At 49.6% G+C, this 14,190-nt stretch overlaps 1 protein-coding gene across 3 annotated transcripts in view; it reads right to left on the reverse strand.

The window, feature by feature from the left end:
* The window catches only part of LOC113989937 (high density lipoprotein binding protein), a 39,125-nt gene that overhangs the window by 21,933 nt on the left and 3,002 nt on the right, over positions 1 to 14,190 (reverse strand). The window contains exon 1 of one of the 3 annotated variants that reach the window (XM_027724944.2): positions 3,227 to 3,329. The exons of the other annotated variants lie outside the window; for them this stretch is intronic. The gene's annotated coding sequence lies outside the window, so the exon portion shown is untranslated. Of the gene's footprint in view, positions 1 to 3,226; positions 3,330 to 14,190 lie in introns of those variants that run through there. 3 annotated transcript variants of the gene reach the window in all.

The raw sequence follows: 14,190 nt of genomic DNA on the forward strand, positions 1-14,190 counted from the left end.
GTGACAGTTGCCATCTCCAACCTTTCAATGTGCCAGAAACGGCTCCCAAAACCACAGTGTCGCTCCTAAAAACCCAGCATTGCTGAAGGGGTGTCTCACATAACACTAAAGTTGTGGCAGTAAGGGAAGGCAGCAGTACCAGAAGGAAAGGAGGGAAAAACAACAAGAGCAGTGACACAACGGGGCCATACAGGCCTGATCTGCAACTCAGCCAAGGCTGAGGTTTTCCCCTACTTCAACACACCTCTTACAAGGCAGCATGACCTGTGCTGTCAGAGCAATAGAGCTAATGTTGCAATTAATCCTGTAATGATCTGCTACTCCAACACAAGCAGGTACCAGGCCAGCCAGTCATGCTGCTGAAGTACAGCTGCTGCAGCACGCAGACCTGTGCAAGGCATTTGCTGGTGGACAGAAAGGGTGGCTAGTAACTTGATCCTGGAGAAATACCTGAGTTCTCCTCACTATCCAGGGTTATGCCATGGTGTAACACGTGGTTACGTGTCCCTGGCACATGCCTGCGTGGCACAGGCTGCCACAGATCCAAGGAAAGCGCATTAGTGGCACGGCACCTGTCCCAGACCATCTCGGACACGCCTGCAGATTCCACGGTGGCTCCTCCAGCCTGCTGGGTCACTGGCGAGGGTGCCACCACCTCATGGCAAGCTACAAACAGCAATGAAGGCGGGAAGGCAGCATCCTAGATATCACAAGCAGCTGCTGAGGTCTGGCTGGAGCCTTGCTAACAGCACAAATATCCTTGTAATTCTCACTTCTCCAGAAAACACCACCTGGCTGATCTTGCATGTGCTCTGCTCCTTAGAGGACGTGGGTAAGATAAGAAGTTAGTGAACAACACCCAATATAGCGCCTACCTGAAAGCCATGACCTCGAGGCACAGCTGCTGGTTTCGCTGTGTACACACCAGCTGCAGAAATCTTCCTTGCAGCCTCCACCTCAGAGAGTTGCCAGACATTCAAAGAGAAATTGAAGGCCAGGGTTTATCTGTATGAATTTCTGCCTCGTCACCCATATAACAAGCTAAGAACAAATGCTCCTCATCTCCAGCAACCCCAAGCATCTGGTATATTGTAGGTTTCAGGGATTCATCTCCGGCCAAAATTGAAGGCAACCATTAGAATGGTATTTTAAATGTAACATCAAAACCAGCAGCTCAGGCACTGCATTTGGATCCTACACCTCCCTGGTTTCCCACTTAGGTTTTGAAACTAAGGTTACAGCTATGTCATGCTAGTGTGCGGCTGACTGGGTCAACAGGTTTCAAACTGCCAGGATGATGCACCGCCTGTAGTGCTGTCCTTGTGCGCCAAAAGAAGTTTCAGAAGTCTAGAGCGCGCTTAAATAGAATGAAATAATCCTAAAAATAACCTCCAGCAAGGGCCAGACCTAACCACATGGGAAACATTTGTATGAAGAGAAACAAAAGCAAAGTCATGAGTTAGGCTGCCAATACAATCAGTACTTGTGGACAGAAATGTCAGTTACATGTTATTTAGAAGTATATTTAATAAAAACATTAGCACTTTGTTAATGGAGGTAGCTACAATCCAACTCAACGAGGACCACACACAGTAGCAGGGCTGGGCTGGTTGTGGTAGCCACCACCCTCTGTCAGATGTTCATGCAGGGCAGGTCGATCTTTTGGTAAGGAGTGATCATAGATGAAAATACTTGCTTTCTGAAAACTGACTGGTCTCCCAGAGATTAAAGGCCCAGGTCCCTTGGTTTTGGGGGGATCATGCTGGCACACAGCCGTTGTGTGGCAGGATGAAGTCTCTCCCTTCGCATCGATTCCCGACATAGGACATCAGGGCGTGCAACACGACCACAGCTCTGGACGCCGCCAGCCCTACACCTGACCCATCCCCCGTGTTTACTCTTCCACTAGCGCCGGCCTCGCCGCCACGTCCTGCCCCGGGCAGGAGGAGCCCTGTGCCGGCCCCGCCACTGAGGACGTGCACCCGGCCGCGTCCTGCTGGCCGGCCCAGCGGGGCAGGCCCCGGCGGTGCCTCTCACCAGGGCTGAGGGAGGGCTTCCCCGGCCGCGCTCCGAGAAGGGCATCGGCCCTGGGGAGCCTCCCGCGCGGGGCTGTCTGCGCCCGGAGCCCGCCCGGGCCCGCACCGCCACCGTGTCCCTAGGGGCAGCGGCACAGCGCTGCCCCTCCGCTCGGCCCCGCGGTGCCCGGCCGAGGGGTGGGGGAGCCGCCAGGCCCTGCAGGCCGGGCCGGGCCGAGCCGGGCCAGGCGGGCGGCGCCGCCAGCGCCACCTCAGCACTGCCGGCACCGGGGGCGGGGCGGCGGGGCGAGGCGGCGCCCTTAAAGGGCCCGGCGGGCCCCGCTGTCACCGCGCCCCCGGCGGGGCCGAGCGCGAGGGGGCGGCGGGGGCGCGCCGAGCGCAGTGGAACTGTGCGGGGACGGGGCCGGAGCGCGGCGAGTGCCGTGGGGCAACTGCAGCCCCGACAGCCTCAGCCCAGCGCGGCCCTGCGGGCTGCAGGCCGGGGGCGGCCGCGTCAGGCGAGCGGGGGACATGCGCTCCCGTGGGGCCCGGTGACAGCCCCGAGCGCGGCTCCGCGGCCGCTGGAACGCTGCCGGTGGCGGCAGCGCAGCAGGCACGGCCAGCGCCGGACCCGGCAGTGGCACGTCCCGCCGCCAGCGATGGCCAGGGAACAGGGCCAGGGCGCTCGTCTCTCTATAGCACGGCAGGAGTGGAGTGCTCAGCCCTGCGGCCCGGGGCAGGCTGGGCTGCCCGCCGTCGGCGCTCCGCGGTCTGCCCGCCGCTGGACGAAAGCCCGCCGCTTTGGCTCGTACTGGGATCAAACCCTACGAACGCCTGGGACGGCGTGGAGCCGCCCCGGCCTGGCTGCCCCCTCCCCGCGCACCCACGGGGTCCGGCGTCCCCACCGGCCCGGCCCTGCACGCCGGCGCTACGCGGCAGCTGCTGCCGGCCGGCACAGCCGTGTCAGCGCCGGCCAAGGCCGCGCCGGGGGGCTGCACTGTCCTCACCTCCCGCCGCCGGCTGCCCCCGCCGGACTTTGCCCGGCCCCACCGGCGGGAAGTTAGCGCGGAGTTTCCCGGCGGCGCCGACACGTCGGTGCCCCGGGGAGGATGCGAGGCCGCTCCGGGCCGGGCCGCCCCCCCGCCCCGCCAGCCTCCACGTCGGCGCCGCGGCCGCGGCGAAGGGGCCGCCCCCCATCCCCCGTGACTCACTCCGGCCGGTGCCCGCTCGCCCGCCCTGCTGGAGAACCGGAGCGCTCCTGGGAGAGCGGCGCGGCGCCCGCCCCGTCGGCTATATAGGCCGGGCCGCTGCCAATCCCCGGCCCGCACGTCAGCGGGACATGCCCCTTCGCGGCGGGGCCGGCCCGCCACGCGTGCCCCGCGCCGCCGGGGACGCCCCGCCACCCGCCCGAGCTGCCCGGGAGCCGGAGGCTCTGCCGGCGGCCCCAACTCCCGCAGCCCGGCCCAGCCCGACCCGCGGGTGGCTGCCGCCCGCTCTGCGCGCCCCGGGTCCGCGCTGCCGCCTGCTCCCCGCTCGGGGCTGACACCCGGGGGACAGGCCCGTCCGCCTTCCCCGAAACCGCGCATTCGCCCCCGGAACGCGCTTCCCACTCGCGGCCCGGCAGCAGAGAGGCCTGGGGCTGCTGCAGGACCGAACCCCGCGCTGGTCCTTCCCCAGCCCCGCGGCGGCCTCGGGGAGGCAGCTCAGCGCCACAGAGCTCAGGATTACCCACTTTGGCCGAGCCCGTTTCACGCAGGTTTCGCGAGCTGGAGTGGCTCTCGAGGGCTCTGATCAGTCTGAAAACCACAGCTGGCACCGGAGAGAGTGAACACCTGGGGCTCCTGCCCGGTTCCCCGAGTGGGAAGGGACACCGGGGCCCCAGGCGGCCCCTCGATCCTCCTCCTCCTGCGCAGACTGTGTCAGAGCAGCAGCTAAATGGTCTGAGGTTGCAGACAGGAGAAGGGGCCAGGTAACAACAAGAGTGAAAAAAGAAAACAACCAACCAAAAAAACGACAACCCCCCCCCAAACCACAACATACATCCCTCTCCCCCACAGAAACAAATAAATTTTAAAAATCCCTCTCCTCATTCCAGTCTTTAATTTGGAAATAGGGAAGAGCAAAGGAGGAGGAAGGCAAGCCAGCAAGTACAATACCCTCCGTTCCTACAGAGAGGGTGTTTATTAGTTTGTGCAATATCAATGTTTTTAATTATTAGTTCTGCACCCTCAAGGAACTGAGGAAAAAACCCCATCCCATCAGTGTAAAAAGACACAAAATTTGAACTGATTTTTTGCATTAGCTCAGTCTCTGCCCATTTTCCTACACAGCATTAATTTTTCTTATCATTCATACCTTGCACTTAGTGACTGTTTTTCTTATTTCCACCTTGCTCTCTCCCAGACCCTGGCTAATGAAACGCAAGAACCTGCTCTGTGGAGCTCTGACCACAGAAATTCAAGGTCTTTGGGACAACTGCTTTTGATAACGTGCAGCAATTTCTAGAGATTTCATGCACTGTTATTTATGGAAACATGGATAGTATTTAGCCTTTAGTAAAATTATTATTACTTATTTTTAATGAACAAGAGTAGATCTCTCCATTTTTCCTCTTTTAATCTTCTGGCTGGGAGGACATCATTAAAGCACTTGAACTTTTTGACACAATTCATGGCTATAAATAAAAATACACTTGTGGGTGAAATCAGGAAGTCTGCTAAACGGCGAACAGTCATCGAGAGTTGACACCATGCCCAGGCACCTCTGATCTATCTCCCCTCACGGTGGCCTCTCCTCAGAAAGCCTGTTGATCTCTGTGCAGATGCAGGGATACTGCTCCAAGCCTGGGGCTGCTGCACAGAAAGGCAGTGACTGCTGCTGCCACGTCATATACGCTCCGGGAGCTGGCTCCGGCGGCTCCAACACAAACCGCCGGGGCTGGGGATGCCAGCAGCAGCACCCTGTAAGGCAAGCAGGCTCGTGCCTAACAAGACAGAGGTGGCTCATGCAAAAGCAGAGCTCTGGGAACCTGGGCAAACTGGAGCACCTCCAGACTTAGGGCACTTCTGCTTCCAGGCAGCAGCTGGAGTGCAAGGTGTTGTAATTTGGGACTCAGAGCCTGAGCCTCTGAACCTCGCTTGAGGTGCTTTTCTGGTGCTTTTAGTCCCTTGTGTTTATCTCCCCAGTGCAAAACAGGCAGGCTCCTTGCAACGTTCTAACTTTACCCTGTCCAATTAACTCTGACATAAGTCCCACGATCCCCGGTGCTAGGGAACCAGAAGAGCATCACCACTCCCAGCCTAGAGCATCTTACCAAGACATCAACATCCTTCTCCCTCAACTCCACCTCATTATCAGTTCAGTAGAGGCCCTCTGTGGGGACACGACACTTTGTGCCTGTGGGACAACCGCACAGCCCTCTCCTGCTATCTCTACTAGTGCTGCTGCAGCCCCTGGGGTTGCCAGGTCATTATGGATTTCTGGCTTCTATCACAGCTTCCTCTCTGGGTTTGTTTAAGAGGGAATCTTCCCCACGTGTTTCTGTAGCTCTTCTTTTATTTGCAGCTGCAAGTGGTGGGAGGGAAGCCTGCCAGTCCCAGAAGTTACTGGAAGGCCTAAAGCATCTCACTGTGTGCTACCCTCAAATAACAATTTCTGCTGAAGGAAACCTGTCACAGGCTATTCTCCTTACAGGAAGATATTCCACAGGGAAAGAAGGGGGGGGGGAAGGAAGAGCTCACCTTTCCTCCCACATTTAGTAAGTACAGAAGTGTCCTGTGCATAGACAAAAACACATTTAGAGGGTGCCAGGAGGCTTATTTCAACCTGCTGCTCCCGCCAGCACATCAACCATCCACGTCCCACCCCATCCCCCCCTTCTGCAGGGGCTCCTTGGGACCTGTTCTGTCTACTTACTTGTCCACAAATCCAATCTCCTATTAAAAAAATGAATAAATAAAAAATACACTTGTCATGGAGATGTGTGCAAAATAGCTCCTCTATGAGTAAGGCACAGGAATTTTTGGTAGCTGAGGGGAATGCAGACAGAAGAAGGTACCCAACCTCTTGACAAACATTAAGCACTCTCCCTCTAGCATCCCACTGTTTGGCAGCATTACAAGAGACCCTAGTTTCATGACCTGTGAAAACAACTGAAAAAGAAGCCTCCCAAGGAAAGCACCAAAGTGCAGCAGAAAGGGCGAAGGATTGGGCAGTGTGCAGTTTTCACAGCTTATCAAACTGGCACCTCATGTCACCAGTCTGAAGGAGGACACAGAAATGGGACCAGCAAAAATATTAAACATGCACAGAGATAAAAGTAACACGGAACAGGTTTGGGGCTTGTTTTTTTTGGAGCATGTGTTCAATACCCGTGTGAAAGCAAAGGTTGAGGAGTTAAGAAGCTTTCCATAATCATTCCCCTCCAGGATTCTTAGGGAAGGGAGAGGAAACTTCCAGCTCCTTAAACCACTGGAGCAATGACCACAAAAAGACTGGTCTTTCCTGGCACATTCACCCTCAGCTGAGCTGGGATTTTGCAAAGGATTTCTTCTAGCCTGTTCGTATTTTCTGTTGTTATAAGAGATTCCAATTTTTCCTGCCAGAAACTGCAAGCCTTATTTGGAAAGCAACCCAAGTATGCTCCAAAGAGTGTGTGCTGTGATTTTATTTCCTGTTAAATATAACTCCAGATTTCTAAAACTGTACAAATAAGCACCCTTTTTGTACCCTGGGTGCTTATCCCGCACACTGAAGTCAGAGAACACAACAAAAGAACTAACCCTCAAAGCATCCATTTCAGCACATCCCTCGATAGCTCAGGGAATACTTTGCATCACACTAGAAAAAGAAGTGGAAGAGGATTCAGGATGCAGGGCACTTGTATGCCAAGGAGTACTGGGGTTCTCAGCCAAAGCAAGCAAAATGCACGTCTCAGCTCTAAAGCTATTGCTGTGGCTCACTCTTTCATCTTCCAATAAAATGTTTGCATTTCTACAGGAAAAATCTCTATTAAATTGAAGGGTCAAACGATACAGATCTTCCTGCTAAGAGAATAAAAAAAGACTTTCATCATAAGAAATTACCAAATGTGAGTCCACATTGCTTATGGCTCAGTGACTCTGAGACCAGTTTTTACTTATCTGCCATGAAGAAGGAAACTTCCAGGGATATGCAAATTAGACATCCATCTTCCCCATTCACACGCCAGCACTGGGAAGAAACTATTCCGGAGGCTAAATTCTTCCCCTTGGCTGTACTTAATGCAACCTCACCATCTTCAGAGGCCCACTGTAAATACCCAGGTAGAGAACCACAGACAGAAAGAAAAGTCTACCCAGGCCTAGACACTAATCCCAAATCCAACCATTTAGTGATGTTGTGAAGAAGGGAGGGTGGTGGAATGAAGACGAGTGTTTGTCTCACCTGGGACCTGGGTGGTATAAATAAAGGGTCCCAGGTGGGTGCAACACAGCTTGCCTTTCTCCTGGTAAGGTTGTTTATTGAGGTAACAGGTTGTTTATTAAGGTAACATTGTTTATGCAACCATCAGCTAGCAAAGAAGATATACACTGCCCTTCCTAGCCTATCACGGGGTGCTGGGGCACACAGAACGGGTAGAAAGAACAGGAGCAACTTACTGGTGTGGACAAGTGTGAACAAGGAGCTTCAGGCCTTCTGATTGCAGAGGGAAGAAAAGCTGCTGGTTTCACACAGGGACACTGTGAGAAAATGAGATTTAATGCAAAAAAACCAGTCAAGAGACTCAAGCTCTACTCAGATTTGCTGCCGATTCAGTGAATTGGCCAGTGAAATCCTCTTGGTTGCCCTGGCTGTGCACACACAGCCTCTTGATTTACTCTGTGGACTCGTTATTTCGTTTCAGGTTGTTTAGAATGCCGTGATCCTTGGATGCCAGGTGCTATGACAAAATAAATGCCTTTTCAGAGATGAGGAACAGAGTCAATAGACAGTTTAATGAATTCAATCCAAAAGCAAAGCAAAAGGAAGCCACGGAGGACAGGTCAGAGTCCGCCCTTCCACTTTCACTGGGAGAGAAATCTGATTTAACATAAACTCAGCTTTCAAGGAGAAGCTGCAAAGGAGTAGAAACAAATTTCAGGTGCTTGGCCTTGGGGAGCCAATAAACACTTTCATGAGGAATAAACATGAGGGATAAAGTATCTTTTAGTTTTACAGTAAAGAAAAACACTGTCTCGACTCAAAAATGGAAAAAGAGATTCAGAAAACAAAGATTCCAAATACAATGCCTGGATCACAGAAATTCAGAATATCTGGCAACAGGCTTGAGGGCTGAGTCTCTCGGGCCTCTAGTCCAACCTCCTGCTCAAAACAGAGTCAGACCAGTGTGTTCAGGGCTTTCCTCACTCAGGTCTTGAAAACCTTCAGAGCTACACAAACTTTCTGTCCAACACCTGATTACCCTTACAGTGACAAGAGGTTTCTTACTTGCAGTTAGAACCTTTAATTTCAATGTTGGCTCTTCATGATGATCTGAACTTGCTTTTTAGTTTAAGTTACCAGCACACTGTGTGCTTATCATACCCTTTCAGAGTGGTGCTGCAGCACTGCTCTCTGTTCACAACCTACACTGCAGAAGAACAAAAATTTTCAACGAGTAACGAGCTGAGAGGCACTTCCCAAAGCCTGCTAAGTATCCCAGTTACCTAAGAAGAGAGGATTTTGGAGATACTGTAGAACAGAGCAGGAACTATTTTCTTTCTGCTTTTCAAAAGGAAAAACTTTCACTTCACCCTCCTCTGGCTACTGGGTTGGAATTCTTTTGTTTACCTTTCAGTGTCTCCTGTTCCCTCTCCAATGGCCACTGCACTTTAAAAGAACACGTGGCAACTTTTAATATTTTTTTTTTTTTAAGAGATGCTGCCAGCAGTTCTCATGCACTACACATCGCCTAACTTGAAAAGGCAAGGGGCTTGCAAGCCCCCAACTTACCTTTTTCCACATTACATTTTCTAGATATATGCCAGTTAAAGTTGACTGTGTCCCTTAGCTCGACCCTGTCACCACGATCAATAAGACCCTCCCCCAGGTACTCTGAAGCTCATGTTTTGCAGGGCAGAATTTAAGGACTTGCTCACAGCAGTGTATAAAGACGACAACAACCGCTTCTTTTCATGTCAATTAGGTAAATATATACAGCAAAAAAAAAAAAAGGCAAGAAAATTGGCAAACCAAATGAGACCTCCCTAATGCCATTTTTCAGGGGGGCAATGGAAAAATTGCGACTTAAGCAAAAGTGTAAACAGACATTTGGTTTTGTCTGCTTTGTTTGGCTTTCAGTTCTTCATAATCTTGCTTAGCTACTTTGAAACCAGGTATTGTACAGAAAAACCTAAGCAAAGTTGTTCAAGGCTCCTTGAAATATTTTAAAGATTCCTCAGTTTCTAATGTTTGTTGGATAACGAAGACTCAAGAGAACGCTGAAGCTCCATTTCTATAAACTTTCTATGCACTCTGGTATGTTTTGCTCCGAGTTCCAGTTCCCCAAGTCACATGGCTTCACAAGACTCTCTAATTCTGTAAATTTTGTTTTTCTTTATTTCTACCTTTCAGTTGCAACAAGCAGTTTGAAATCGTGAACCAGAAAAGATAGCATTATTATGACAAACAAACCCCTCAAAAGAGCAAATCCTGAAACTTGCAGGGAGGCTAGAGCTTTGTTTGGAGAGGGAAGGAACTATTTCAAATTGAAAAAAAAAATCTTCAGTTTGGCAATAATTCCTCTGAAAAGGCATTAAAGTAAATACCTGATTCCAACTGCCCCTTTGGAAAAGCAATGCTGGGACCCTCACTATTTAAGCACTGCCTTCCCTTTGTCCTATTCATAGCACATGCAACAGGGGCTCAGCACATTCACAGACAAGCACTAATTCCTAATCTCTACTAGGCCAAGCAAAAGGCTCTTCATGTGTTAGACAGAATTACATCACAGTGATCTAAACTGACAGTGAAAAAACCAGACAGTCTTCCCTTCCAAATCTCCAAGGCCACTCTAAGCCTGCTATGAAAGAAGAGAGAGAGAGATAGCGAGAACTCAGAGTAAAACTATTTCCCCTAATTGTTACAAATAATATTATTTTACGCTTAAACCTCCTTTTCATAACTGAATCGTTCCCAGTTCCACCCTGCTCATCTTTGGGCTGAACTGGAATGGTATGTGGGCCATTTTAGGTACAGTTTTTTGGTTTGATACCTCATGTTGCCCACTCCTCCACTCACCTTGTTATTTTCTTTTGGATTAACAGAGTGGTGTCCTGAGCAAGAGGAGTTTTCAAATACAACAGAGAGGTTTCTCAAATTTGCAAGAACTTCTAACCTTCTGTAAATATTCATTGCTTGCTCTCATTTTACCCACAATTATGCAGCAAGCAGCAGAGCTGTCAACTCAGGATTTTAATTTCATGGAACTATAAGAGCAGGTGTAGAACTTGACTTTTAAGTTTCCTCAATGCTACATAGCCAGCCCTACTTTTAAGCAACAGTCATATACCTACAACTTGCTGTTCTCCAGACATTCCAAGGGTCCTTGTAAGACCAAACACCTAAATCCCAGCAGGCTGTATCAACTGCTGAAGCATTCATTTTGAAAACAAAGGCATATACACTAACAGGCCAACCATAATATATCCCCCACTCTCACCCTGCCTGCTCTGGGAGTTGTTCTTTTCAGCTTTCCTTTCAACTGCTCCAGCACAGGTTTACATTCAGCTTTATCACTTGCACAGAGATAACAGCAATCTTACTTTCTTCTGTGCAATGGAAACAGCTGGGGCCTGGTTTGCAAAGAGCAGAGCCCTGCTCTCCTCTCTGGGAAGGGCAGGGGAGGTCAGGCAGCCTACACCACCACCTCCAGTGCCCACTGGAGACACATAAATGCCACCCAACTTCCAGGGAGAGCAGCAACAAGTCCATTTCAATTGCTCCTGTCCTCCTGCCCCACTGGGGTTTTCCCTGGCTTTGCCTCTGTCCCTGCCAATGGGGAAATCTTGGTCCCTGTTCCTGCTATACAGCTTGCCTTAGTCTTTATTTGTCACTCATCTCTGGCAAGTGTCCAGTTTATTTTGTGAAACATCCAGTTTGATTCTCAGTGCCAGAAATGCAGAGATAGACAGAAACACAAGACCAGCAACAAGCAGAAGAAAACCAGCAAGTGGTGCTCCTGCTCCCTAATAGAACACTGGCCATCAAGGCAGTCTGTGTTCCTCTGAGAAAGGAGGTTGCTGACTTTTCAGACTGACTGCAAAACCTTTAAAATACCATTCAACCAAAACTAGCAGGGGTGGGGAAAAGGGACAGGGGAGTGATGCCCAATACCCTAAACCAAGCCTGATATTTGAATGATGTAAGAAGATTATTCCAGTTATCCAATCCCCGATGAAAAATATGCCAGAGGTTAGCTTTATGAAAATCAGCTATACCTGCCTCATGCCACTTACTGTGAGATATGATACTGTAACCTTCCTTTAAAACTAGAGTCCTGACACATACCTTACCCCCTGGCCTGTGTAGGGGTCAGATGGCACTTCATAGGCTTTGACAGAGATCTCAACAAGCAACTATCACCTAATAACACAGGGAGAAAGCTGGGTCCTGCATCCTCCAAACGGACAGCAATAGCCAAAACACAACAGAGTTTCAAGTCCTTCCTCCTTAAAATCCAGTTTGTTACTGGGATGTTGCTAAATTCACAGCTACAGCACACAAGTATTGACTGTCATATCATCAGCACTCCCAGAAACTCTCGTTCACAGGTACTTCTCATGCAGGTGAAAGGTGTGCTGTACACACAAGTTGTGTGTGTGGATGCTTCTACCAGACAGGAATGTGTGCTGACGTACGTTTGTAAGCAAGTCCTTTGTGGAAATCTGCTTCTTGGTTTTGCTTTGTTTGCTTGTTCTGGTGTTGGCTTTTTTTTTTTTAGGGGGGTGGTGGTGGAGGGAGGGATGGGTGTGTTTCTTTTCTCCCATTAATGCTAAACAAATCTATCCATTCCATCCCCAAACTTCTCCCAAATGGTTCTCTCTCTAATCACTGAAAGATCTTCAGTAAAGACAGCAAAACTGTTGCTGGAAAACAGTTCCAGACACTGTGCTGTAAGGGAATCTGGTACTACTTCCATTTTGCATCAACAAGTAAATCCATTTTATTTTGCAATTAAATTAAATAATGTCATTTAAGGGAGGTTGCATAAACATTACTGTGCTACTCAACCCCCTCAAAGGCAAAACTTTTCCTGTGATTCATCATTTCTTGGTGTCTTACAGCTACTGAACCAATCCCTCCCCTTCTTCCAGTGCTGTTTTCCCACTGAAGTTAAGCTCATTATGATTTCCTCTAACTGAGCCTTTTGTGGTCCATCTTTTCTCTCAGGTCTCTCCCTGCTTTTTTCTGTCTGCTGCTTTGCAAGGGCCTCTTTTGTGCCTCTAGCTGGACACAGCTCCTTGCTCCAACCCCTGCTCCTCACAAAAGAGTAACATGCTTCCCCTGCTGCCTCAGCAACACAGCCAGCTCCCAGAGCCAGGCAGCTGTGGCCAAGGTCAGCCCTCTGCACCCACAGGAAGTACTTCAACATACTTACTTACATGCTAATGTATCTAGTAATAATTTGCAAAATATCACTAGATATTTTCGAGGCTTGAAAGATCTACCAGATGCATGATTCAACAACATTAAACCAGTTGTGAGAGACAAATGATGTCTACCAGCGGGATCAAAGAAAAGTATCTGTATTATATAGCAGCTGCTAAAAAGGATCCCCGTATTTCTGTGAGATTGCTGGGGAAATACCAGAGCTTGTGGAGGTAGAAACACCAAAGACCACCTAAATGAAGTAAAAATGAACCATTTCAGCTTTAATATAAGTTTCTTATCAAACAAAATAAACCCAGAACACTCATCACTGCCCGACTACTTCTTGTTATAATTAAAACCTTAAACACATAAAGCCTCCAGCAACTCAGTCTTCTATACACATAAAATATGCTCAATAAAGAAGCCTTTCCCCCCTTGCTTTGGCTGGAAATTGTCCTCCTCATTTATTGACACACCTTTTTTCAAAATGACTCTCTGATGACTCTCTGATTCTTTCACTGAAGTCACACCATGAGAGCTAAGGGGCAACATGAGTTCATGGAAGGAAGATGGGGAAAAAGGTCACTAGAATCATTAGGCATGCAGGACTTTTCCATTTAAGATGGGAATGCAAATCACAAGATTTTAATAGCAGATTTTAGGACATAAACAGTCTTTCTTTTAAAGCTAAAGGACAGATAAATATAAAGCCACATGCTGAAATTTTTCAGGTGTAATCCCACATCCAGGATAAACCTGTAATCCAGAATTATTATTCTAAAACTAGAAAATTCTAAAATAGAAAGAGCTCTTGAAACAAGCCCTAGATTCTTGCCTTAATGACCAGCCTAGCACGAGCACCTGGGGGCCAGAGACCAGCTCCTGGTGTCCCCTGAGTCCTCTGCAATCCCTTCCCCACAGAGGCCCTACTGCCCAGGGCCCTCCCTCCCACTCCAAATGCACACAGCCCACAGTCAACACCACAGCCCCCTGGCAACACAGACTCTGCAGGAATGCTTCTAGACCAAACACCCAGAAAAAACAGTAAGTGAAATAAAAAAAAGCATCAGCAAAGCAAAGCCCACCAAGCTACACAACAGCATTCTCCTTTCAAGAGTCAGGTAATCAGGAAGAGAGGCCTAATCCTGCATCTGGGTTTTACTTTCCTATCTCTTCTTTATCTGTTCTCATATTTTAATACAAATAACACCTACTTACTTCTTGCGCAGACCCACGTTGCAAAAGTTCTGTAGGCTCTGGGCCTCTCAGTAACGTGCTCTTGGACAAGTCAGACTCATTACCTCCTGGATGAACATGCCTTTCTCAGCCTGCTTTAAAAATCCCCATTGCAACTTCATCAGCGGTGCACAGAATCCCAGAATCCCAGACTGTTTGGGGTTGGAAGGGACCTTAAACACCACCCAGTTCCGCCCCCTTCCACCAGACCAGGTTGGGCCAAGCCCCATCCAACCTGGCCTTGAACACTTCCTAGGATGGGGCAGCCACAACTACTCTGTGTATCTTGGTCAAGACTGTAACAGCATTGCCATAAGGGTCCAAAACA

Source organism: Pipra filicauda, unplaced genomic scaffold (genome assembly GCF_003945595.2).
Source record: "Pipra filicauda isolate LSUMZ 115617 unplaced genomic scaffold, ASM394559v2 scaffold90_size2875636_pilon, whole genome shotgun sequence".
Taxonomy (NCBI): domain Eukaryota; kingdom Metazoa; phylum Chordata; class Aves; order Passeriformes; family Pipridae; genus Pipra; species Pipra filicauda.